General features: G+C 39.0%; 2 long non-coding RNA genes across 2 annotated transcripts; one reads left to right on the top strand and one right to left on the bottom strand.

Annotated features, from left to right (window-relative positions):
* The first annotated feature begins 615 nt into the window (after positions 1 to 615).
* On the top strand, positions 616 to 23,479 carry LOC113037637 (uncharacterized). Its single transcript, XR_003274644.1, has 3 exons — positions 616 to 929; positions 22,067 to 22,145; positions 23,237 to 23,479. It is a non-coding gene; the product is annotated as an uncharacterized LOC113037637 (long non-coding RNA).
* On the bottom strand, positions 13,901 to 17,536 carry LOC113037636 (uncharacterized). The gene is made up of 3 exons (XR_003274643.1): positions 17,315 to 17,536; positions 16,055 to 16,189; positions 13,901 to 14,955 (listed from the first exon to the last, which is right to left on the bottom strand). It is a non-coding gene; the product is annotated as an uncharacterized LOC113037636 (long non-coding RNA).
* Positions 23,480 to 25,461: the final 1,982 nt, after the last annotated feature.

Below are 25,461 nucleotides of genomic sequence, written 5' to 3'. Positions count from 1 at the left end.
ATAATCCTTTCTGTCATCGTTGTATTTTTACTCAGTTGTATATAGTATTTGTATTTGTATTCTATTTTTATCTTATTGTATATTTATTTTATTTTATTCTACTGTATATAGTATTTTATTCTATTCTATTCTGTACAGTTGTGTACTGTATTTATTCTTATTGTATTCTAATTTTTGCCTCATAACTTTTGCACTGTCCACTTCCTGCTGTGACAAAACAAATTTCCCACGTGTGGGACTAATAAAGGTTATCTTATCTTATCTTATCTTATATATTGTGTCCTCATCACTGTTAACACAGGGAGCAGCGTGTTGCTCAGTTGTTAGCATTGTTGCTTCACAGTGAAAATATTATAGAATTCAATATATTAGAGATTTCTATGTAGACTTTCCTGACACCTGTGTGAGTTCTACATCCAGTGCTGTAAAATATTTGCCGGCTTCCTGAGTTCTTAGTTTATTTTTGCATATTTGTCACACCTACATGTGTCATAGTACCGCCCACTCAAGGATCTGGCCACTGGGATGTGAAGGGTGTGGGCTGAAGGACCTTCAGGTGTATTAAATTGCCCTCAATGAAAAGACAGGGCAAGTGAAAGGCACCTAAAAGTTGTTTGCTAACCGCCATTAAAATGTAGGAGAAGAAGAAGGAGACAGGGCAAGTGTGTGAGACATGGGACGTTTGAAAGAGGACGCCACTCAAGCATCTCCGGGTTTCTGCTTCCCTCCTCTTCTTATTTAGAAATTATTATTTGATTTATATCTTGTAGAGCTGTTCATAGGGTGAAAAACTGTGACTATGACAAACTCAAGACTGATTGGACTGAGTGAGCTGTCCCAAATCTCTGGAGTAAAGACTGGGCGAGTGGAAGCCAGGTTCATGACTTTACAGTGTGGGTCGTTTGCCTAATGACCCTGGAGCCGTCCAGGTAAGACCACACTTCTTTCCATCCCTTGCGGCCAGTATCTTGTACCTGTTATGTGCAGCATCTCTCTGTGATTGCCCTTAGAGTGATGCAAAGCAAATCTTTATGGACATGGCTCGACGACTGTGAGACATGCTTCAGATCATGAAATAAATTTTAATATTAGTCCAAGAAAACCCGATATGCAAAATGGGGTTTTTAAATTATGATTTTTTTTATTATGGACAAAAAGGTCCAAACCGTGGAAATGTGAAAAGTAATTTTCCCCTAAACCTAATATTTTTTTTAGTTCTTGAACTTCGGTTAATTCAGTTTTACTTATATAGCGCCGAAATTACAACAGGGTCTACAATAATGCAGAGAAAACCTCGACAATCTGATGCACTTGGTGGCAGTCAGAAGGAAAAACTCGAAGGACCCTCCACCAGAACCAGGCTCATGGAGGGGCAGCCATCTGCCACAACTGACAAAAGAATCACTGTGGAGGGTGCCAGAGATTACTGATAATTAATGATCAAATGCAGAGCAGCATATAAACACAGAGTGTGAAAAGAGGTAAATGAAAATAATTTGGTTGAGTCATTAACAATGACCTTAGCTGAGGCCAGTGAGGCCTGCAGGTCTTTCAATGTTGTTCATGGTTCTTCTGTGACCTCCTGCATGAGTCACAAACTCTTGGCCTCTCCTGGGAAGGTTAACAGCTGTTCCTCAATTCAGGGCATTTTCAGGCCTATAGCTTGTTTACTCCAGTCTGAATAATCTTTTTCTTTTTGTATAAGTTTGTGAACTTGGAGCTTTCCCCCCATGATTTACTTTCTTTTCACACAGGCAAAAATCCAAGTGAAACACAAGTTACTTTTTCACATAGGCCCAGGTAGGTTTGGATAATCTTTTCATTAACAAATGAAATCATCATTTTAAAAACTAGAATTTGTATTTATTCAGGTTATCTTTGTCTAATAATAAAATTTCTCCACACCTGTCAGCTCTGTACTAATAATGAAATTAAATAAATAAAAGGAAAACAAAGGGAAAAAAAACAAAAACAGTAATGACAGGAGGATTTATAGAGCAAAACAAATATGTTTGGCACAACTGTGCTTTCAGATGATGGTTCTGTTTGCAAATGCTGCCATACAAGACAGATTTATAAAATAAACAAAAAGTAAGAAATTTGCTTGATCATCTGAAACATGTGTGACAAATGTGCAAAAAACCCTCAAGAAATCAGAAAATATTTTTCACAGCACTGCACATCTGACACTGGCAGGATCTAAAACTATGTGATCTAGAGACTTCAACGCCTATTTATTTAAATAGCACCCCGCTGTTTATCCATTGTTTGCTAGGAAGAGCTCTAATGAATATAATACTGTGTAACTTGCATTCTTATTAAATGGAAATAAAAGTAGAAGGAATTTGTGAAGTGTTTAAACAGAATCTAAAATCATCACGTTATATAAGATCATCACTTATATAGAGAAGTAAATGGCAATTTGAGTTTATAATACACAGTTATAATGCTATGAAATGAAGTTTTTCAGTGGATTACAGTTGGTTAACTGTTTTCCTGTTACAGTTTACCAAGGAGTAACATGAACAAAAAAGAAGCTACTTAAATAGTTTTGCAGTCACAGTGAAAAAGGACAAGCTCTGGTGGGAGCCCTGGAGGTGTTTGAGGATGGGAAGGTTTGCTAACCTCACATGAACCATGTAATTCCAACACAGCTCAGGAGGAAATTGGGCTTCTTGACAAAGAAGCCTTGTATATTCTGTTGGAAGACTGCATGAGGCCACGACCTTTTGTTTCCATCAGCGAGGCTACAAACTTCTGTTTGAAGCAGACCTCCACTCAACATCACAATAAAAGTCTGGACCCAATTAATTACACAATATATCAGATCTTCTGCATATGCTTCCATTTTGTTGTGATGCTCAATTAGACATTGTTGGCACTGGCAGCATCACTTTAGCTTCTTGTGAAGTTATTGTGTGGTCGCACATTCCCGTGCCTTATTTATTATTGAGCCCATCACAAAGGTCAACAGTGTTCGTTTTAGACCAGGAGTAAGACTGTCTCTGACACTCTGGAACTCTGTCTCAAATTATTACCAACAACTAAAGACAAATTTAGCTTCCACTGAAAGAGAAAGAAAGAAAAAAGTTAATTTCATTGTATTGAGTTAAATGCGTCATGGGTCACGAAATCCAGCGGCTCATGACGCACAAAATTGAATATAAAGAGGTGCAACATTCCTCCAGAGATGGCTTTCACTGTCAGATAATGGTGACCTGATTACAAATCAGACCTTTGCTCTCTTGTGCCTTTGCTGTGGTCCAGTTGACCTACTCACGGGGAAAGAAAACAGAGTCAAACGGAGTACAGCTAAACTCAGCAGATAATTTAGAGACTGTCGTCACGTCAAGAAACGAAAAACACAAGTAGACGTGTAAGAGGAGCCTGACTAGTTTTTGTACAGTCTTTTGGGGTTTAAAGTGCATTTAAACAGGCTTAAAGTGTCATCTGACCCAAAAAACCTGAGGGAAACTATGATAATTATAATTGTCCTACGTAGCTCACACAGACAGTGGGATTATATATCAGTCTGCGGACTTTTTGATGAATTTTAATTAGTTGTTTCATTGTCTCACAACTAAACAATGAATCATCTACAAATCCACAACTGTACACCAGCTGGCATTTCTTTGAATTTCTTTTATTTATAATTCTGGGAAACAAGATGTTGTGAATGCTTTGCTGCTGATCTAATTCAGTCTGCAAAACACTGTCTGAGTGCTGTTCTGTGAATCAGAGTGAAACTATGGTGTGCCTGACTGGGGGAGTGTTAGCACAGGATGTATATTTCTTGGAAACATCAAGTTGAGCATACAGTAGGAGTCATTTGCACCTCCAAATTGTTTGATTTTTGTTTTTATTTTTTTTAACTTAGTTGGTTGCTCAAGTCTCCAAATGTTGTACATATCTGGAGGTGTGACATTCTCCTTTCTACTTTATAAACAGTAGGGGATTTTTTCTTCTTCTTGTATTTTATTTTTCACAAGAAGGAGGTAGACTTGTTAATTTACATTAAAGTGTTCTGCCTCTAACCATTTCTAGAGCCCACAGCAATGCTATGACATGCCATTTCGTGTCTTCACCTTTTCAGCACAGTTATTAAGTGACAAAGGAACTAACCGGCATATCATTACCACATAATGAGGTTAATATGATAAAGTCATGCATTTAACAACATCCCCACAGACAGCTCTGTCTTTGTTGTACCTGTTATTGAAATACAATCTCATAATTACATAATTGTGCATTCCAATGAGTATTTTTCATTTATTTGTAGTCTGGAGAAAAGTTTTAAAGCGGCTACAAAATTAAAAGAAAGAGAAAATAACTAGAGGTCATGCAGAGCTAAGCCCAAAAATGTTAATCTACAGAGACTGAAGCTTTAGATATATTGCACATATGCTTGAGTGTCCTAAAGGAAACCGTATAAAATGACAGTTTTTTTTGGGGGGGGGGGTTTCATTCGGGAGGAGCCGTGCTGCTCTCTGGCAGGAAGCACCATGCCCTCCTGTGTTTTAAATGCACTTTAGAACAGCAGGCAGCAACACTACATATGAGCGGGCGGAGGGAGGTTTGGGGTCTTCACTCACCCCCGTTCTGTTAACCGTTGGGGCTGGGGGGCTGGGAGGAGGTGCTGGCTGTCAGATTGGGGTCTGGGATGCGGGGCCTCCCTGCTACTGCAGATAAGGAGGCAGTCTGCTTTCCTCCACCCCAGAGAGAAGGGTTACATCTCCTGGGTGCGGGTACAGTTTGCCCTTCTGGGAGTAGGGGTACCCGGACCTGGGATATAGAGTATGTTTGGGGAGTGTGGATGTGTGTACAGTGTCTATTTGCGTCTGTCTCCATGTCAGGTGAGTGCCGAGTATTTGTTTGTGTATATGGAGGTGGGAATGTGTCTGCGTGCGCCTGTTCGTCTGTGTCTATATGTCAGCTTGGGTCTTAGACTATCTATAGACATCTATAGTGTTGTGTTCTGTCTTCCCATGTTGTGCTCTAACTACTCCCTCTCATTTCAGTTGTAGTCTTTTCTCCCATCATTTGGCAACTACTGAAATGCCATGGATTCAAAACGTTAGTCCACTGTTGGTCAGTATGAAGACTGGCAGATCTGTTTGTTTGCAGTGAATTTAGTATTTATTGGGTGTCTTTCTTCTTGGTGTCAAATCAGTCAATAAGTTGCCCCAGTATAGTAGACTTTCTCCCTGTTTCTAGATTATCTTTGCCCTCTTTGTGGCAAATGCCTTTGTTTTTGTCAGCCCCTTGTACGCTTCAGATGCCGCATGGATGTGGACAACCTCTGCCAGACAGCAGGACAAAAGGTGACAGAGGAGAACAGAGCTGAATGAAATGAGAGGCAGGTCAAAAACAGTGAGCAGGCTAAAAGAGTTGCTCATAATTGTGGGACATTTTAATTATTATCACAAGGGCATCCTAATGATAATGACCACTACTAAGACTGTACAATGCATTGTTTCTGTTTTCCTCTGAGACAAGTGACAACAGCTATGCTTTAATGATTTGGACAATAATGAGATTGCCTAGCCATACATTCCAATTACACAATGGGCACAAGCATAACTCCAAGCTGACTACAGCTGATGCTGGTGCTTTTGACAAGTTGGCAAAAAGCCGTAGATGTTTAAAAAAAGACCATCTTTGCTCCATTCAGCGCTTTTAGATCTCACTTCTAGGAAACCAGGCACAATTACAATATGACAAATTAACCAAGTAGTATTTTTCTCTTTTAACATTTAGAAACATGAGAACAAATGTGGGGGCCTTATTACTCCTAATTGTCACCAAGATTCTGTTTTGGCAGTCACAAACACAAACAGCCCCGCTGATTGACTTTGACTGAAATAATTTGTTTGGGGGTCATTCCCACTTCCATTAGGTTCGCTTAATGAACCTTTATCTCTCTGACCTGGTTCAGCCTTTGCCGCGTTGCTCAATTTGCTTGTTTGTCTTGTGGCTGTATTTGACCATACAGGGCCTTATTTTGTGACTAGCAATCTGTCAACAATGGGACTTCAATTTTTTTTTCATTAGGAGACCACCAAACCAAACCTCATTAGGAAAGAGTCACGCAGAACCCATAAACTGCCCATAAAGAACTGGGGTTCAGCTAAATTACTGAGACCCATGGAGAGAGAGGGGGGGAAAGGAGAATAAACAGGAGAATAGTGGTGGTGGTGTGTGTGTGTGTGTGTGTGTGTGTGTGTGTGTGTGTGTGTGTGTGTGTGTGTGTGTGGGGGGGGGTGGGGGGGGTTAAGTTTTAAAATAGATTAAAGTCCAAAACTGTAAATTCCCATCAGTTGATAAACTTCATAAACATTCTTAAATAAAATAAGATTTCTTTTGTAGCTTTAAATATAATCACTAAGGTAGGGTTTTTTTGTTTTTTAATTGAATAAATGAAAATAAAATAAATGATCACAGATGTCAAAATACCTGTGAGACTTTACATGGTAGAAAATCTGAGAAAATTTGGCCATGTGGCTAAAACAAAACTCCGCTCTCACATTAGCCTTACCCGTAACCCTAAACCAGCAATGTCAGACATAGAGCCTCTGGGCTAAACTGGTTTCAAGGTTCAAGGTTCAAGGTTCTTTATTTGTCACATGCATAGTTATACAAGTATAACACACAGTGAAATGTAGTCTGACACGCTCCTCGACATGTGCAAAAATTGGGGGGGGGGGGGGTGTAGAGGAAGAACATTATATATATATATATATATATATATATATACATACATATAGTATATACACTGGGTGAATGTGCAGTAGTAGCAGCTAGCAGGTGAATTCTGTACATTAATATGAATAGACATCTGACTATTTTACAGGATAGACAATATAAACATATTTAAAATTAAAGGAATTGAAATGTACATTGTGCCTTGGTTTAGAGTGTCTGGAAGAGTCCTGTCTCAGTCAATTATAGATGATGTGAGAGGGCGGGTGTGTGTGTTTAGGGCACGGATGGCTTGGGTGGCCACACAGTCTGAAGTGTAGAGGGAGTAGAGCAGTGGCGAGAGGACACATCCCTGAGGTGCTCCTGTGTTGATGGTGATGCTGTTGGAGAAGCACCTGCCCACCCTCACCACCTGAGTTCTGCCAGTGAGGAAGTCCAACACCCATGCACACAGACGGCTGTTAAGACCCAGATCCCTCAGCTTTGTGAACAGTCTGCAGGGCACTATTGTGTTAAATGCTGAACTGTAATCAACAAACAGCATTCGCTGTTTCAATTCAGCCCAACCATTATGGAATCTTGTTTCCACCAAGACAAAAAAGAACGAAAAGGAAAAAAATGTCATTCATAAGTCACGATTTCTGACTATCATCTTCCAAATTTAGGTTGTATATGTCAAAATTTCTGGGGTCAAAAACAAAGGAATGTCCTTGATCATATAGTTTGAACCAAGACTTACAAATTTAAGTACAATAATGGCAACATTTAACAATTTGACTCCAACAGTCTATCTTCTGTGGACAATCAGTCCACTGGACAAAGACATTTGTGCACATGTGACAAAGGAAACTGTGGGCTGCTGAAGATTGAAAGGCAGAACTCTCACTTCTTCTTTTCCTCTTTTCTTCAACAGCTGTTTCTCGGTAAGCTTTAAACTTGAGGCTGCCAGCCTTTTCTGTTTCCTTTCTTACTAGTCACCTTTTTCAAACAGAGTATTAGCAGTCTCCAGCTCTCCAGCTTATGACATGCCTCACCCTTTGGAACTACAGTTTCACTTCACTTCAGTTCGGAAGATTTACTTTCTTTATGCCTCACTGAAGACGTACTTCTGCAGTTATTGCTCTTATAGTGTGTAGACATTGTTGGTGAAATTGCATATATGCATTTCTGTTTCATATTGAAACATGATGACTACAATTGCTCGGTATGCTTTTATGCTTGTGGATGTGTACAAAGAGTCTTGTCACACTCTTCTAGCAAGGCATCCAAAGAAGTTGTTGGATTCAAATTTATTGGTGACTGTGATTAGACATTACATTGGACAATCCACTCAGACAGCTTGGCACCATCAACAGCGTTGTGTTTTACAGGATGGCACTGATATAAGACTTATTTCTTCTTCTTGGTGATCCAAAAGGCTTTCGCTGTCTTGGCAAAGCAGCTGATATGTATTGTAGTTCCTCGTCTGTATTAGGGTTAAGGGCGCAGTCATCAGCAGACATGAGCTCCAAGACCAGCTGGTCTAGCTGCACAGCTGAAGGTACAGGTACAGGTCTCAACTGAGGTGTCATGGAGTACCATACTGAGTAAGATGGGGTTTAATGTTGAGTGAGTATACACATTCCACTATTGGACATGGGAAGCTGCCTGACAGAGAGCCAGGTACTTTGACCTGTCCCAAATGATGTTCATGGACCTTGCGAAAGATGAGTGAAGGTGACATTGGGGTTACCTTCACTGCTCTTTACACTTCTACTCATCGTATTCATTCAAAAGAATAATTCAAATGCACATCAGTATTTAGGAACCTACACATTACACTTGTGCAATGTATGTCCCACCATGGAAACCCATGCCATGAAGCTCGTAGTGCTGTTGTTAATGCCAGAGGAGATCTGGAGTTCTGCAGTTATTGAGTCAGCAGATGGACTTGACTTTTACACACTATAAGCATCAGCACTTTATGGGATCTGCCAATTAGTGGCTGAGTTCCTGTGGTTCCTACACTCTTGAGCTTTTCAATAATACCACTCAATGTTCACCATATGTCAGACTGAGTTGCTGCTAACTGAAGTTGAATTTTTGCAACAATGGAATCCTATTGCAGCACCACATGAGAATTCAAAGTCTTACACGTAAACTGCATAGCTAGGTGCTTGATTTCATACACTTGTGGCAATGGAACTGAAAACACTTGGATTCATTCAAGAGCCCAATAAATCTGTCCATATAGTGTATGTTCATTTTTTCTACATCTGTAATTAGTCATATCTACCTTGCCTTGATGATTTTATTAAATTCAGTTTAGTCAAGTCAGCTTTATTTGTATAGCACATTTAAAAGAAAAGTGTCAGCCAAAGTGCTGAACAGAGGGATAATTTAATCAAATAAAAGAGAATTAAAAGAAATGAGGTAAAAGAAAAATACAAAACACACACACACACACACACACACACACACAGACACGTACACATGTAGACATAAATACATGTATACATCACCCAATGATATAAAAGACCAGAATAGCTAAAACAGAATAAAAGCAGTGTCAACGAGATTCAAAAGCCTTTGAAAACAGGTAGGTCATCAGATTTGATTTGAAGATTTCCAGAGAGGAAGAGGATTTTATAAAAGAGGGAAGACTGTTCCAGAGTTTAGGAGTGGTGCCTGTCACCTCAGGATTTTGACTGGGAGCGTGGAACCAGTAAAAGCATCTGACTGGAGGAACCCAGAGTTCGAGTGGGTTGGTGCAGGCTAAGGAGATCTGAAATGTAACCTGGAGCTAAGCCAGGAGGCTTTAAAAACAAAAAAATAAAACCTTGAAATGAATTCTGTATTTACCTGGCAGCCAGTGTAAAGATGCGAGTATCAGAGTAATACTTTCTCTCTTTCTGGTACCCGTCAGGAGCCCTGAGGCTGCATTTTGAATAAGTTGCAGGTGGGACAGGCTCGAGTGACAGATGCCTCAATAGAGAGAGTTACAGAAAAATTAAGGCATGGGTAACGGTTTCCAGATCTTTAGATGACAAGATAGTTTTGAGTTTAGAAATGCTCCTGAACTGGGAAAAACTGCCACGAACAACTGAGTTTATTTGTTTGTCCAGCTTGAGGGTAGAATCGAAAATGAAACCAAGATTTTTAACATGGGGGTGTACATTAGCTGATAGTGGGCCCAAGTAATTGCTTATGAGACTAACAAAGTCTTGGTTGCCAAAAAGTTATAATATCAGTTTTGTCATCGTTTAGTTTGAGAAAGTTCAATGACATCCAGCAAGACAATCTGAAGCTTTCTGCAATGTACCATCAGCACCTGGTTTAGAGAGAGAAAGAACTGGGTATCATCTGCATAAGAATGATAGGAAATTTGGTATTTCTGAAAAATAGAGCCCAATGAGGGCATGTATAGAGCCAAAATAGAGCCTTCAGGTATTCCACAAGCAAGTGTAGGAGGTAAAGAGTATTTGTTACCCAGCATCACGGAGTATGTTCTGCTCTCTAAGAGTTAAACCATTTTACAGCAGAACCTTGAATACCAACACATGTCTTCAAATGGTTTAATAGGATTGTGTGGTCAACAGTGTCAAATGCTGCACTCAGGTCTAAAACAATTAAAACTGTACTTTTTCCAGAGTCAGTAGCAAAAAGCACATCATTCAACCCCTTAAGTAGAGCAGACTCTGTGCTATGGAAGGCTCTAAAACCAGACTGATATTTATCCAGAATACTATGTGTATCTAAGAATGAGGGCAACTGGTGGAGGACAACTTTCTTGAGAACCTCAGACAAAAATGGCAGCTTGGAGATTGGTCTAAAATTGCTAAGAACTGACGGATCCAAACCAGCCGCTTCAACAGCTTGTTTAGAAGAACGCGGAACAATTCCATTTGAGATGCTGCCATTAACAATAGCGAGGATGTTAGGGCTGTTTGTCTGCAGCACATCTCTGAGAAATGGCGTAGGTAACACATCCAAGGGACAAGTAGTTGGTTTCATGTGCATTATTATATCAGTAAGATGGGATAATGAGATTGGTTTAAATTAAGTAAGAAAGGAAGAGCATGTAAGTGGTTCAGAAGGGTCTTGGGATGGGAGCCGGATATGTGCCCTGATATTAGCCATTTTTTCAGTAAAGAACCTTTGAAAATACTCACAAGTGTGTGAGGCAGTCTCAGATATAGCTGTAGTGGTGGGATGCAAAGTTGACTGTTGAATAGGACTTCAGGTTTACCAGAATTCTTTGTAAAAATCTTAAGGGAAATAATTTGCTCTTTCTATTTATTTATTTATTTATTTATTTATTTTTTTTTTTTTAATTTGCTCTTTCTACCTTGACATGGAGCTTAGCTTTCTTCCATTTTTGTTCTGTTTTCCTGCATTCCTGTCTGACGGCACAAGTGACATTATTTAACCAAGGCTGACTTTTACATTTTTGTTGTCTACATTTTAGAGGAGCAATTGAGTCCATAGTGTTGGTACAAGCCAAACTAAAGCATGCAAGTGGTTCATCAGGGTTACTTTCATTAAAGAGAGAGCAAAATTGGGGAGCAGTTTCAGATGTTATGGGGGTATTTTGAATAGTGCATTCCGTCATCCGCTTAAAGGTCCAAACCTTTGGTATGGCTACAAAGAACATTGCATAGTCCAATAGTAAAGCCAAGCAATGGTAGGCATATCAAGCATATGGTTAAAAGGGGAATCATAGTTTATCCATTTGTTCACACAGCCATGTAAGCCAGCATGCCACGATTACAACCCAGTGCCAGAAAAGTAGCTGCGATTACCTACCTGGTACTGTACATACTGTGGGCAACTTGAGAAGGCAGATGCTCGAGTGCATTAACCAGCCAAACAGTAGTACGTGGAGAAGGCCAGCAAGGGCTGCTAGGCTATGAGTAATTGATAACTTGTATAGGCTGGTTAGAATCAGAATCAGAATACTTTATCAATCCCGAAGGAAATTAAGGTTACAGCAGGCAGCACGCTAATGGCGCATGCGCACTTACAAAGGAACCTTCTGACCAACTTTACACAAACATCACATTGGGGAGACATGTCAGAAAGGTAGGCTGATAGGAAAAAAAACAACGAAAATACATAACATGAGGTAAGAGGAGGAGAAAAAAACTCCACTCAGACTGAGCTCCTAGTGGGAGAACAGTTTGATAACAGAAAAAACACCTCAGCACAAAAAGCACATGACTATCAATACACCATAGAAACACAAGACAAGCAACAGGGGCGGGTAAAGGGTAAGAGAGAGCCGGTGTAGACAGCAGGTGGCCTTGCGTGGGATGGGAAGAACAGCCATAACACAGTCGTTATCAGGGAGTGATTGTTCGGCTCCAGCCTTGATGGGGGTCCACAATTTTGATATTGATTTTGTAAATTTCCATGCGAGCAGCCCAGGAGAATTTTCAGGCTGCTCTTTAACACTCTGATGCTGGTCTCTCAATCTCCCGTTGGAGAGCCGCGAGCCTCCCCATGATGGCATCAAACTTCTGTTCCATGGTGTTATCATTCTTTTGATTCTGAGACCTCACAACTGCAGTGATCCGTTCCACGATGTGTTCCAACTGTCGCTCAAGGGTCTCATTCTGAGCAGGCCTCTCTCTGATGTATCCCCCCATACGCTCAATGGTGTTATTTTGAGCCTTCACAGCAGCTGTAAGCGTCTCCAAGGTGTTAACCATATTACGTTCGTTGTGAGAGGTCGCGCCTCGTCCCATCGCTTCGATTCCAGCGGGCAGCCTTGGGGGGGTTTGAACAGCCGGTTCCACTCTCTTATTTCTCCGATAAACCAGGGCTAAGCCAACTCCGATCAACAAGAACCCTGTTATCACGGTTCCGAATAGATAGATATCTTCAGCGTCCTCGATCGACAGTCCCGCCAGGCACATGACCCTCCAGTTCTGCCACCCGTCCATCGTGTAACCGGCAGGGAAAGTCCCTCCAGGGCACTCGGGCTCTCCCAAGCCCTGACTTCTCGTTGAGAAAAGGGTGTCAATAGCATTCAGAGACCAGTTGATCAAATCCATAATTCTCTTTAGGTTTTAGAGAACGACAGTGAGAGAGTGTTCCAGGGAAAGTAATGCACACGAGACAAGACAAGGACATAGAGGCTAAGCAGGGAAGATAAGGGTAAGGAGGTACCCAGGAGAGTCACAGGTAAAATGATAAAATCCAGGTTTACCAGGATCAAATCAAAGGGAAACAGTAAAATCAAATACTTTAGTGTAAAAATAAAACTGAACTAAGCAAACGAACACACACGGAGAGCAGCGGCAGAAAGTCACGCCAGTGTATGCTCACTGGGAAGCACAACACGAGATTTAAGCATTTAGCACCAAATCCCAACAGCAGTCACTTCAAAGTGCTTACATTGTAAGGTAAGGACCCTTTAATTATATAGAGAAACCCCAACAATCAGACAATGAGCAAGCACTTGGCAACAGTGGCAAGGAAAAACTTCCTTTTAACAGGAGGAAACCTCCAACATAATCAGGGGCAGGGAGGGGCAGCCATTTGTCATGACTGGCTGCACTGTAAAAAAATATTCCGTAGAAAAACAGAAAATGTCCTGGTAATTTTCTGCCAGTACATTTTCTGTTTTTTTACGGAGGTTTGACGGACCTTTCTGTAAATGATAAAACGGAAAATTCTGTAGATTTACAGTATACTCTCTGTACTATTTACGGACATTTCCTTCAGCTATAAAACAGAAAATTCCGTTTATTCACAGTATATTTTCTGTATCATTAACTGATATTTTCCGTTAATAGAAAAATTGAAATTTCTGTTTATATTACTATTTCCAAGCACTTCTTTTCACTGTAACTCATTAAATATAGTTCTTTATATCCTTAAACGTACATTTCTATGCAATTACAACCTAGTACACCATGTACTCAAAAATTCATAAATTAAAACTTAAATTAATTTGTGCTTCGTACACAACAACATTGGTACAATTAATGTTAAATATTCTTTTATTCTCCTTAACTCAAACACTATACTTAAATATAATGACAGCATCCATCTTGTCATAAAACTACTAAACAGCTGATACATGAACAAAATAACTCACAAGCTTTCAAATTTGAGCATTTTTATTTCCTTGAAATCAGGTTGCCCTCATGTAAATGTGTTTATTTACATTCATTCAAGTGGCTACCAAGTGTTTTCTTCAAACAGGACACCTGACAAACAAAAAATGTCATATTTAACGACATGTTCACATTTAATAATATCCAGAGTACCTTTTAGTTAGAATCACTGCCTTGTGGTAGTTTTGCCTCAGCCAAATGGTTAAGGTGTGGTTTACATCCATCTCTGTCCACTTATGATACAGTATACACATGTAGTCAGTTATAGCCAAACACCTTTGATTACTGAATTGCATTCACTTCATTAATGAAGTGAATGTAATTCACATTTGCGTGAACATTTGTCTGAGATTAACTCTTTGGGCTCTTTACCTTACAATATAACATACTTGAGTCAAAATTTGTTGACTGTTTAAGTGGTGCCACATGAATACAACTGAACAGATCTAAAGAAGATGTTCCTGAACTTTGGGTTTATTCGAACAGGACTGATGGATAACCACAGGACTTTTCCCCATATGATAACTACAACACATAATAAATTAAGACAGATTACTGTCCCAAACTTAAAGATAAAAGTGTATTTACGGGACTTGTTTTGTCAGTGAGGAGCAAAGTATAATTAGAAGTGCTTGTTCTGATGAAAAGTTAAACTGTAAACAGCAGCATAGTGAATAAGGATCTGTGTCCACGAATCCTCAGCAGTGACAACACTTAAACATCATAGTTCAAAATCCTTAATGCACACCTTTTTCTCCACGGTGTTCAAATTCTCTAAGCTGGTTAAGTAGAGGAAAAAGTCTGACATATTTCATGACCATTAAATGTTAGACAAGGCTCTGAAAACGAGGTTACACTTACAAACAAAAACCTCTGCTTGTGCGCACAGACCCTAAATCACAACAAATAAGACAATAGTAAGACAAATTACTACAAAGTCTTGTTACCGCTCTTCATATAACAGTGTGACAAAGTCCTGAATGCAGCCTGCATGTTAGTACATCAAGGTCCATCTGAGCTTTAAGTAAAATACACTCAGCTTTTCCTTGGATTTTAAGAGTTGCTCAGTTCATACAGGAACTGCAGCAGTCGGAGTTAACGTGTCGCTGTGTTGCTCCTCCGTGTCAGCCATTGAGACTAGTCGCAATTTATTCTGAGGAAAAAAAGAGAAACAACAAGACATTTTTAAAAAGTTTGTATTTTTATAATTTTTTTTTACCTAGAGCATAAACAACATAAACAAAAAAAGGATTAGGGCTGTGCGATATGACGATATATATCAGATTACGATATAAAAATGTCTATCGTTTCATATTATACACTATTCTTTGTTTTGTGGTGTTGCAAAATAAACTGTTTACGGCAATATTTTTTTCATGGTTTTGATGGTCACTGTAGTTGCTATATTATTTCTTAAAGTTCTCTCCTTCTCTTATACTTAAAATAACCACACTATGGACGGACAAGTGACTGTTTTTAACGCGTACTTTCGTTACCAACAATGAGGATAAAACCATCGTGTGGCTCCGCCGTCCGCTTGTTTATTTTCCACATAAACCTTTCACAATAAAGCTCAAGTTTCTGTTGAGACTTTTCAAACTAAACTGAAATGATATACATTATTCTCAAACATAAAATTTCAGAATATGCATCAAACAAATGACCTCAAATAAAAACATCAAGTAACTATAAATGGCGCTTACAGTCACCACGCAGATGAAGGCACAGAGAATACCAGCATGGCCAGCAAGGATGAGGCAGAACCAGAAGGACCAGTCAAAAGAAATTGAGGACCTTATTGTTAAATGAGGGGCTACCTCTGTAGCATGGACATGGTTTGGTTATGAAAAGTCTGACACGCCCCAGAAAACTGTACTATGCAAATTATGCCACAAACTGGTCCCCACCACCACTCGAACACGACAAACCTCTTTAACCACCTTTCATGCATCGGTCAAAACACTCGACTCCTGGTACACGACGCCCAACTGAAAACATTTCACATAAGTCGAGTTGCCCGAGAATCACAGAATTTACAGAAAATGCACTATTTTGTGATATATATCGTTATCAGGAGAGATACGTCTTATATTGGGATATGAGACTTTGGTCATATCACGCAGCCCTACAAAGGATTATAATTCACGTAGAGTTGCATACACATAACACCATTCTGTTGCAACAAAAGCAGTTTATAATTAAAGTAACATACATACCTTGAAAAACTAAATCAACCACAACATTAAACTCACCTTGTGTTTGTAGAGAAGGTGATCAGGGTTTTTCTTCATTTCCTGAGACCAGCTGCTCTGGATCATCACCAGCTTGTATCTTCATCTTTTTTTTCACTCGGGGAAGTCTTTCCTTTTCTTGGCCATTGCTCTGCACTGGAAAACCAAAGTGTGTGATCAAAGGTGAAATAAGGGATATTTTTCCACTGCAGGACTTAAAGTGCTTCAAGTAGTGATAGCTGTTGATCCATTTCTCAAATAATCTGTAAGGATCTGGATTTTTAAGAAAGATACAAATATCTCTGCTTATATTTGGCTAAAAGCTTGATATAGACAAGGCATATAGAGCCCCTGCACACCAGCACTGCGCTTACATTATAGTTCAATCAAGAAATAGTTATTATTGATTTATTATTGAATTTTTTTAGTAATAATTTTTAGTATTTAATCACATTAGCACAGTGGGGTGACAAAAATATTCCACATACAAGAAATGCTGCTCAGCATTTCATAAATTACATTTTCAACAAATGTTGGAGTAAAAACACAGTTACAGGGAAAATGTGTCTGTCTGTAAATATTAACTAAACATTTCTATGTGCTACAAAGTAGACATACTGTAATTGTAAATGTGCTGAGGTGAAACTATACTTTCAATAATTTTACCACTACAGTCTGTTAACCACCGAAATAATCTATGCTGGTCAGCTAGCTAAAAGTCTTTACTTTAGCAGCCCAAATCAGAGGCTAACATTAGCATTTGCTAGCGTCAGCCAGGAAGGTCTGAGGCTTAAACTAGGGTTAGTGTAACTTTGCCTGAAACCCTTTAAAGTGTACAGTAGAGCCAACTGTAAAACACAGGTATTGATACAGTACTTATTAGAGTCCTAGAATAATTTCTAGAACCATGAAGCTCTCACTTTCCCAGTTATCCACATCGCTGACTTTCGCTAATTAGCTAGTTAGCAGTCACAGCTGTGTAATACCCAGAGAGACACAGACAGCTAACTATAATATTTATGAAAACTGGTTCAGCCACTGAAGGGCAAAACTGGTGGTATCACAGTAAAAATTATTTTAACATTAATTAAAATAAAGCTTAAGTCATGTTAAACCTAAATAACAATTATTTTAAAAAATGAGTCAGCAAAATATTCCTGACTTGTCTGGAGACAGCCGAAACCAGTTAACAAATAAATTAACAATTCTTTCTAAATAAAAACACGGAGTCTTTTGAAAAACATTATTTTAATAAAACGAAACATGAGTTTTAATACTTACCACAGAAATTTGAAGGCAGTTTCTCCAACTTCAGAATCCAAAATCCAGATGAAGCCTGAAAGAAGCCTAATGGCTGCTCTTGCGCTTACTTTTCCCTCCTTTTCAGGTTCTTTTTCCCACAATGCATTGCAGTAGTTGAGAAATACAGAAAAATACCTGTAAATGACTAATACGGAAAATTCCTTCACGTTTATACAGTAGATTGTACTGTATTTTTACGGATTTTTTTTACAGTGTGGGGGTGAGACATAATGAGAAAGTGACTGATAGACTATGAGTAATTGATAACGTGTACATTCTGCATTTTTATTAGATTTACTTCTGCATCAGCTGTATTGCCTTTAGCCTTCATTATTTTTAACTCCTATTTACAGTTCAAATTTGCTTGTCTCATGAGAAATATACTCATCTAGATCTACACTCAAAAAAATTAAATTGGGTGGTTGTTACATTTACAAGAGTCTGCCTTGCAATTTGAACAAAATAATTCAATGCTTCTGTGGTAAATTTAACTAAATCATGTGGTGTCTGCATGAAATTCAACAACTTATTCTTGTTGAGATGACATGATACAATATAGTAAGAGTAGTTAGTTCCCTGGACTCGCGAAATTTCACAAGATCACATGTATGCTATTGGTGGTTTAACCTGTTAAGGACGAAAATATAAAGAAAATTCTGTATCAAGCCTTGTAATCATATCTTTCCTACTTTAGCACTGTTACCTCAGTCTGAATCCAGCATCAGGCTGGGGCCTGTCACAGTATTTGTTTCCATTCTGAGTTTAATTATATTTGACAATTGTTGTTCCTGGTTTGATTATCTTTCGTTTATGCTTAGTCATCTCAGTCCTTCCTTCCTTCCTTCCTTCCTTCCTTCCTTCCTTCCCAGTAATACTCAAGTGGGGGTTCTGGGGGTTTAGTTCCTGTGCCCCTCATTTTTAGTGTAGATTTAGTTTAGCCTTCATGTTTATTATCTTGTTCCCCACTGTTAGTATCAAGTCCGTGCCTTTGTGTTTGTCGTGTGTTTCCTGTTTTATTTTGATAGTCCTTGTCTTGTACCGCGACAGTGCATCTAGTTTTGCTTTCCCTCGTCTCTTTGTATCTGATTATTCAAGTTTTCCTGTTTTTGTTTTTGTTTTGTAGTGTTCAAGTGTTTTACAGCAAAATAAAGCTGCCTTTTTGAGTTCATCCCTGTGCACTCAGAGTTCTGCATTTGGGTCCTTCCTCCTGCCTTCCACAGTGTGACATGACAGAGCGTTTCTGTGTCCCCGTGTTTGAGTGGGTTCTCTCTGGGTATTCTGGCTTCCTCCCACAGTCCAAAGACATGCAGTTAGTAAGGTTAGTTTAAAAGGTGATTCTAAATGACCTAAATTAGTGTACCCTGTCTCTTGCCCTATGACATCTGGGATAGGATCTGGAGCTAATACCACCTGCTATATGTAAAAACTCCCACCAAGTTTACATCAAACAATAAAAAAACTCTTAGTGATCACACAATAACTTCACACTGGACCCCTGGGCGATGAAAAAGTGATTAAACCCAAACTTACTGGTAGTTCAACTTTTTACTCAATATGGAAGTTATTTTCTTTTGTTATCCGTATGGTAAACTTTCAAATCATCTTGTACAAAGATAAAACAGTCCAGGGCCAGAAATGAAGTTTGCTGAAAGAGAGCCACTTCTAATTGTAATTTATAAGACTGAATATTTTACATCAAAAAAATTCTAAATGCAAAGACAGAAGATCAGTATAAACATTAGGAGAAAGCTGGCTGAAAGGCCTTTGAATTACAAAAGCAGGACACATGACACCATATAAGGAAAGGCCTAAAATTTCGGATGAAAGAGGAAAGAGTACATAACAAAAGGGTCAGCTTTGAGTTCAGCTCTCCCCTCAAGTTTAAGGGCCATGGAATGATCGACTTTCGCATTTCACCCACATGGATTATTATTTTTACAGCCTTTAAGTCTCTTTTAGGATTAAGCAAATTTCAACACCTAAACACATGGTTCAGTAAGCATATTTAAACAGTTACATTGCAAAAGGTACACAAACAAGTTAAGCTGCTGTTAAAATTAAATGGGTAATTTAAATTCTGTGTCAACTGAGACCTGTAGGTCAATATTAATATAATTTAATAAGGTGCATAAAGCTGTTAATCCAGCTGTAATCAGCATGAATTAAAACAAGCAAGTATACCCCCCACCCCAAAAGAAAATGCTTCCAAGTGCCGTATAACAAATCCCATCATTATAAAGTGGTAATTGGTTCCGTGATCATCAAAAAAACAAAAAAAACCAAAACGAAAGTAGACATACTTCAAAAACAATTTAAAAGAGTAATGACACAACGATTTGTACTTAAATGGGGCGATCTTGGCTCAAGAGTTGGGAGTTCGCCTTGTAATCGAACTCGCCTTGTAATCGGAAGGATGCCAGTTCGAGCCCCGGCTCGGACAGTCTCAGTTGTGTCCTTGGGCAAGACACTTCACCCGTTGCCTACTGGTGGTGGTCAGAGGGCCCAGTGGCGCCAGTGTCCGGCAGCCTCGCCTCTGTCAGTGCGCCCCAAGGTGGCTGTGGCTACAATGTAGCTTGCCATCACCAGTGTGTGAATGTGTGCGTGAATGGGTGGATGACTGGATGTGTAAAGCGCTTTGGGGTCCTTAGGGACTAGTAAAGCACTATACAAATACAGGCCATTTAAATTATCTGAGTTTTATTGAGAAAACCAGATTTTTAACAAAAATCTTTATTAAAAAGTTTTAAATGCACGAGTATGGCATGGTATACAGAGTTTTTCCAATGTAAGAGTAGCACGTAAAATGCAACAAAAGAGAGAAAACAAGGTGTCACAGCCAGTGATTATATGAAGGAATGTAAATAAGAAAATAAGATCCTGGAGGTTAGAATGAAGGATGCCTGCGACACCAAGAACCTCCAACAACCTCCAATAAGGGTTCCAGTGCTTGAATGATTTGGCAGGAAATCTGTCTGATATTTAAACACGGCAAAAGGTTTATCACAACCAACCATACTTTTAGCACTCTAGCCTTAACCCTGACTTACTTTTTCATGTGAAGAACACATGAAAGGCTGTTTTAGTTTAAATTCTTTGAATATTATAGTAATCCGGTTAGACATTACCGATTAATTCCCATTTGCACTTGTCAACACACTCGGAGCAGACAAAATCCCAGACCAAATGAATGAGTGGCTGCAGGGGCAGCTCATGCTAATTCATTTTTATTTATCTTTTTATTGTGTTAACCATCTGTGCACAATATCCCAAGTAGTTTCATGTCACTATAGTGTGTGTGTGTGTGTGTGTGTGTGTGTGTGTGTGTGTGTGTGTGTGTGTGTGTGTGTGTGTGTGTGTGTGTGTGTGTGTGTGTGTGTATTGTGGTACATGTGTGAGAGACAGTAGCAGAATGAGGTGATTAAGGGCATCAGTGAGGTAGGGTTCTTGCCAGCCACCCAAGCACTATCAATTGCATCCAAAGTGAATGAGAAATTAAAATCTGTGTCCGGTGTCCAAACTGATTTTCCTGGAATCATAAAAATGGCAAAGCTAAAACCCATAAACAAACTTCAAGCACAGATTTAGAAAATTGGTTAAAGGGAAGCTGTTGCTCTGTAAATTAACATTTTTATTCAGATTTGATCTGAAACACTGTACTGCAAACATGCAAAAGCCAAAAATGGAATTAATATTAATAGGGTTTGATACATGGTTTTCTTTTCAGTCACAAAAAAGCCAAAAATCAAATCACTAATCATTACTGGGAATGAAATTTTACAGTCATTAGACTGTGGAGACATTTTGAAAACTAACTAATTTTCCCTTCAGTGCTTTAGGCATTCAGGTCAGATTGTGTCTATTGCCTCGTACAGCTTTTACACAGGCTACGTATTTGCTATCAGCACAAAAGTATTTTCATGTTTTGCTTATTGAGTCTTTCCTGCGTGGACACTGAGCCTAACCTTAGATGACTCAAGATTTACGAAAGAATAGAGTTCTCGGTTGCCAATAGAACACACTGTGTGCATTCCTATAAAACCTTGTCGTTTATCTTATCTACCAGAATTATCAAATTTTGATAAATCGTTGACCCTTTAATAGAATTTTATATAATTAATGTTATGCTTTTCCTAATATAAAGTATGTTATTTTTTACATGGCAACTTGATTCCTTAGATGAATGGACTATGGGTATAATAAGGGTAGAACCCTCATTACATCAAGCATTGTTTCATTAAAATGCTAACATGATAGATTCCACACCAGAAGATGGGTACAATGTGGTTATAAAGGGATGAATGTGGTCAGCAACAATACTCAGGCAGGCTGCAGCAATGACACAAGATATATTTCTTACTAAGGAACCTAAATAGGTCCCCCATACCATTACACCACCAGCAGCAGCCTGACCATTTGTTACAAGGCAGGATGAATCCATGCTTTCATGTTGTTTGTGCCAAATTCTAAGCCTACCATCAGAATGTTTTAGCAAAAATTGAGACTCATCGGACAAGACAAGATTTTTTGCATATTTCACTGTGCAATTCTGTTGAGCCTGTGTGACTTATAGCCTCAGTTTCCTTTTCTTGGCTGACAGAACACAGCGTGCTCTTCTGTTACTGTAGCCCATCTTCTTCAAGGTTCAACATGCTTTTATTTAGAGATGCTCTTCTGCTTATCTTGGTTGTAACGAGTTATTTGAGTTATTTGCAACTGTTATTTGAGTTACAGTTAACTTCCGTTTGGCTAAAAGCAGTCTGGACATTCTCCTCTGAACTCTGGATGAAAACATCTTGTTGATGCCAAAGAGGTAGGTGTTTTTTCTTTGGACCATTCTGTGAAAACCTTATAGATGGTTGTGGGGAAAATCCCAGCAGACCAAGTTTCTGAATTGCTCAAGCTAACCACAAACAACCATGTCTCATTTAAAGCGCCTTAAATCAACTTTCTTTCCCATTCTGATACTCAGTTTTAACCTCAATTGGTCGTCTGCACCATGTCTATGTGCCTAAATGCATTGAATTACCTGATCAGAATCAGCATATTTCATTAATCCCTACAGATAATTGTGATAATAAGCAACTGAACAGGTGTACCTAATGAAGTGGCAGGTGCGTGTATGAGTAATTTTAATGAGATATGATAACTATATAGCAAATTGATCGCGTCATTGAAAGACCCCATCAATTTTTGAGTCACTGTTTTACTACAATAACAAATCACAATTGCACCTTTATTAATTTGTGGTATTTTGTATGTTTCAGACTCAGTGGTTGTGTCCACTATGTAATTGATAGTGCCATATATTTGCAGTCCACCATTTTAATTATTAAGGCTCAGATTGAGTCATTTCTTTTATGTTGTTCAAATATTACTAGAAACACTGGCCTGGACACTTTCTGCTTAGGATGCATAGGGAGACATCCAAAAGAAGGATGTTACCATAAAACTGCATGTCTCAAAGTCAAGTTTATCTTTGGGCTTCTTTTCAGAAAATAAAGCAAGGCCTTAACCTTAGATTTATGCTTTAAAGGAAAAACTCAGGGCCACTTTGTAATTGAACTGAACAAGAGAGGGATTTTGGGCTCAGCGGAAATGTGTCGAAATTATTTTTAAATGCTAATATCAACACAATCACCACATTCTTCTTCAGTTCCAGAAGAGGGCAGTCACCAGCTAATACAATACATTGTCATGCCCTTGACCTTGAAATAATGGTTGGTTGATTAATAATAGAATCAAAAGCTGACACAGCCTTGAAGTTGATATATATTAATGAGCAAACAATATGTAACTACAAAAAGTACAAGTATTCTTGAGCATTTTTTAAAATTCAGTGAAAGCAGTTTTTCATTACTGATGCAACTGTTTTCCAGTTACAGTTGTTTGTGTGCTTTTCAGGGTCAGTTCAGGTGAATTGTTGACATGCTCTGGTGACGCTGCTTAAAAGCCACATCAATAAAGGACATCACCATCAACAGAGGAATTAACACTGGGGTCATGTCCCCTCTGTTGGCTCAAAGAGTCCTTTTTGGGTCCAAGAAATCTGGTCGTTCTGTGGGGAAAGACCTGCACAGAGAGAGTATGGGAGGCAGCAGAGGTCTGGATACCAGTACAACAGTCCACATGAGCAAGTCCACATTTCTCTACCTACAGAACAAAATTGAAAATTAATCTTGTTTAAATGACAATGTAAAATCAAATAACTGAGAAAATGTCTGAATATAAAAGTGAATTTATGTACAGATATTATGTAGAATCTAAGCTTTATAGATTTTTATATAAAGGATTCTCCATGAAGTAAAACCAAGTGGTTTAACAAACTTTGGGACCCCAGCCAAAGAGGAAGGAAAGAAGGCGAGGCGGGGATAAGACGAGAAAAGAAAGGGCAGAAGAGGACAGGACGAGAAAAGAAAGTAAGGGAGGATGTGACGGGGAGTAAATGGGAGCGCAGAGGAGAGGTGAGAAAAGAACAGTGAATAAGAAAAAAGGAATGGAAAAGCAAAGCCGTGTTTTCTCTGTGGATTCATTTATTGTTACAGCCGAGTAATTTTGTGGTGTATTCACACACTATCTGGCATCCTCCCCCTTAGAAATGACCATTATGTAACATCAACACAAGCACCTAAATTATGCTGTTAATTAGTTGCTGTAGGCAGAGTAACACAATACTAAAGCTTCAGTCATTTGAAGGAACACTACATAACATCTGCTGCACATTCACAATAGCAGCCCCTGTGGCCAGAAGCAAGTTTTCCTGAGGACTAGAAATTCAGGCTTTTCACTTGCCTAAATTCAATGGAAGTGGAATCCTGACCACATTTGGCAACATACAAAAAACTAAACTTAAGGTAAAGTAACAGTAAATTTATTGAGGTATCTATCTAGGAATGAATTCACTTTTAAAATGGGAGTACTTTGTTGACCATCAAAATATTTGGACCTTTCTTAGATATCAAGAAAATGCAGCAGCTAACCCTAACCCCTGACCCCGAGCCTGGTTCTGACTCCCTAAGGTCTTTTCCTTCCCACTGTCACAAAGTGCTTGCTCGTAGGTGGTCATCTGACTTTTGAGGTTTTCTCTGTCTCACTAATAGCTAAAAGCCAATTGGGGATTTACTCTTCATTTCTTTTTTTTGAACCCTCGTGACTTCCTCTGACCATATGGTCTTATAAACTCTACTCACCCATGCCATGATAACCATACTGAAATTTTCCTTATTTCATGACTGACAGAACAGACATTACTGAGCAAGTCTATCAGAGGTATTATCACAAAGACATGGCCAATTTAGAAATGCTAGTTAACCTAACCCATGCATGTAGGAGGAAACCTGAGTAGTCAGAGAGAACCCACATAAACACATGGAGAACCCACCAAACAGGATTCAAATCTAAGACCGTCTAGCTGTGATGGAAAAGCGCTATCCAGTTTACCACTGTGCTGCCAGTGTACCCTGAAAATGTTTTTTTGCTTTGAGTGTCCTCCCCCAGAAAATTCAAGGATAGGTTACTTGAGCATGCTTTTGTGATGTCCTGTGATTACCTTTTAAAGATAAGAGACAACTACTGGTCCAATAAAAACCCTGAAATACCGAAAGTTGATTTTTGCTGCACATTTTAGTGTTGCAAAATAGTCTGTTTTGACTCAAACTTTGATCTTTTCCCAGCATTAACCAAGCCTTTTCTTTTTTACTAAAGCTGAATGAAAATGAAAGAGAACAATGATTGAAAGTGAAACTTGTAAGTTTCATGGTTACCACATTCTCCAGCACCTGCCCAGCATTTTTATCTGTTGTTTCCCATCTTTCCTGCCCTCTCGGGGGCCCTTAGTTGTTTGTCTTGTGCTTGCTTGCTACAGAAGATAAGCACAAGTTTCTGGCTCCTGGTCCTTACTTGCCTCTTGCTTAAAAGCACTGGCTCATCCATCTGTTCTCCACCAGATCATGATGTCTATGTGACGTTCAGGCTCTTGGCTACTCTAGGGAAATGTAGTTTCATGTGGATGTCATCCTGCCTGAGATGACATCCATGTCTCTCTTCTCCTTTGTCACAGACTCTCAGTTGGCTTTTCTTAAAAACCCTACCTGCACACTCTGCAGTACCTCTGTTAACTATTGTCATGA

The sequence above is a fragment of the Astatotilapia calliptera genome, chromosome 15 (genome assembly GCF_900246225.1).
Source record: "Astatotilapia calliptera chromosome 15, fAstCal1.2, whole genome shotgun sequence".
NCBI classification, from domain to species: Eukaryota; Metazoa; Chordata; class Actinopteri; order Cichliformes; family Cichlidae; genus Astatotilapia; species Astatotilapia calliptera.
This window is presented reverse-complemented; position numbering and strand designations above follow the sequence as displayed.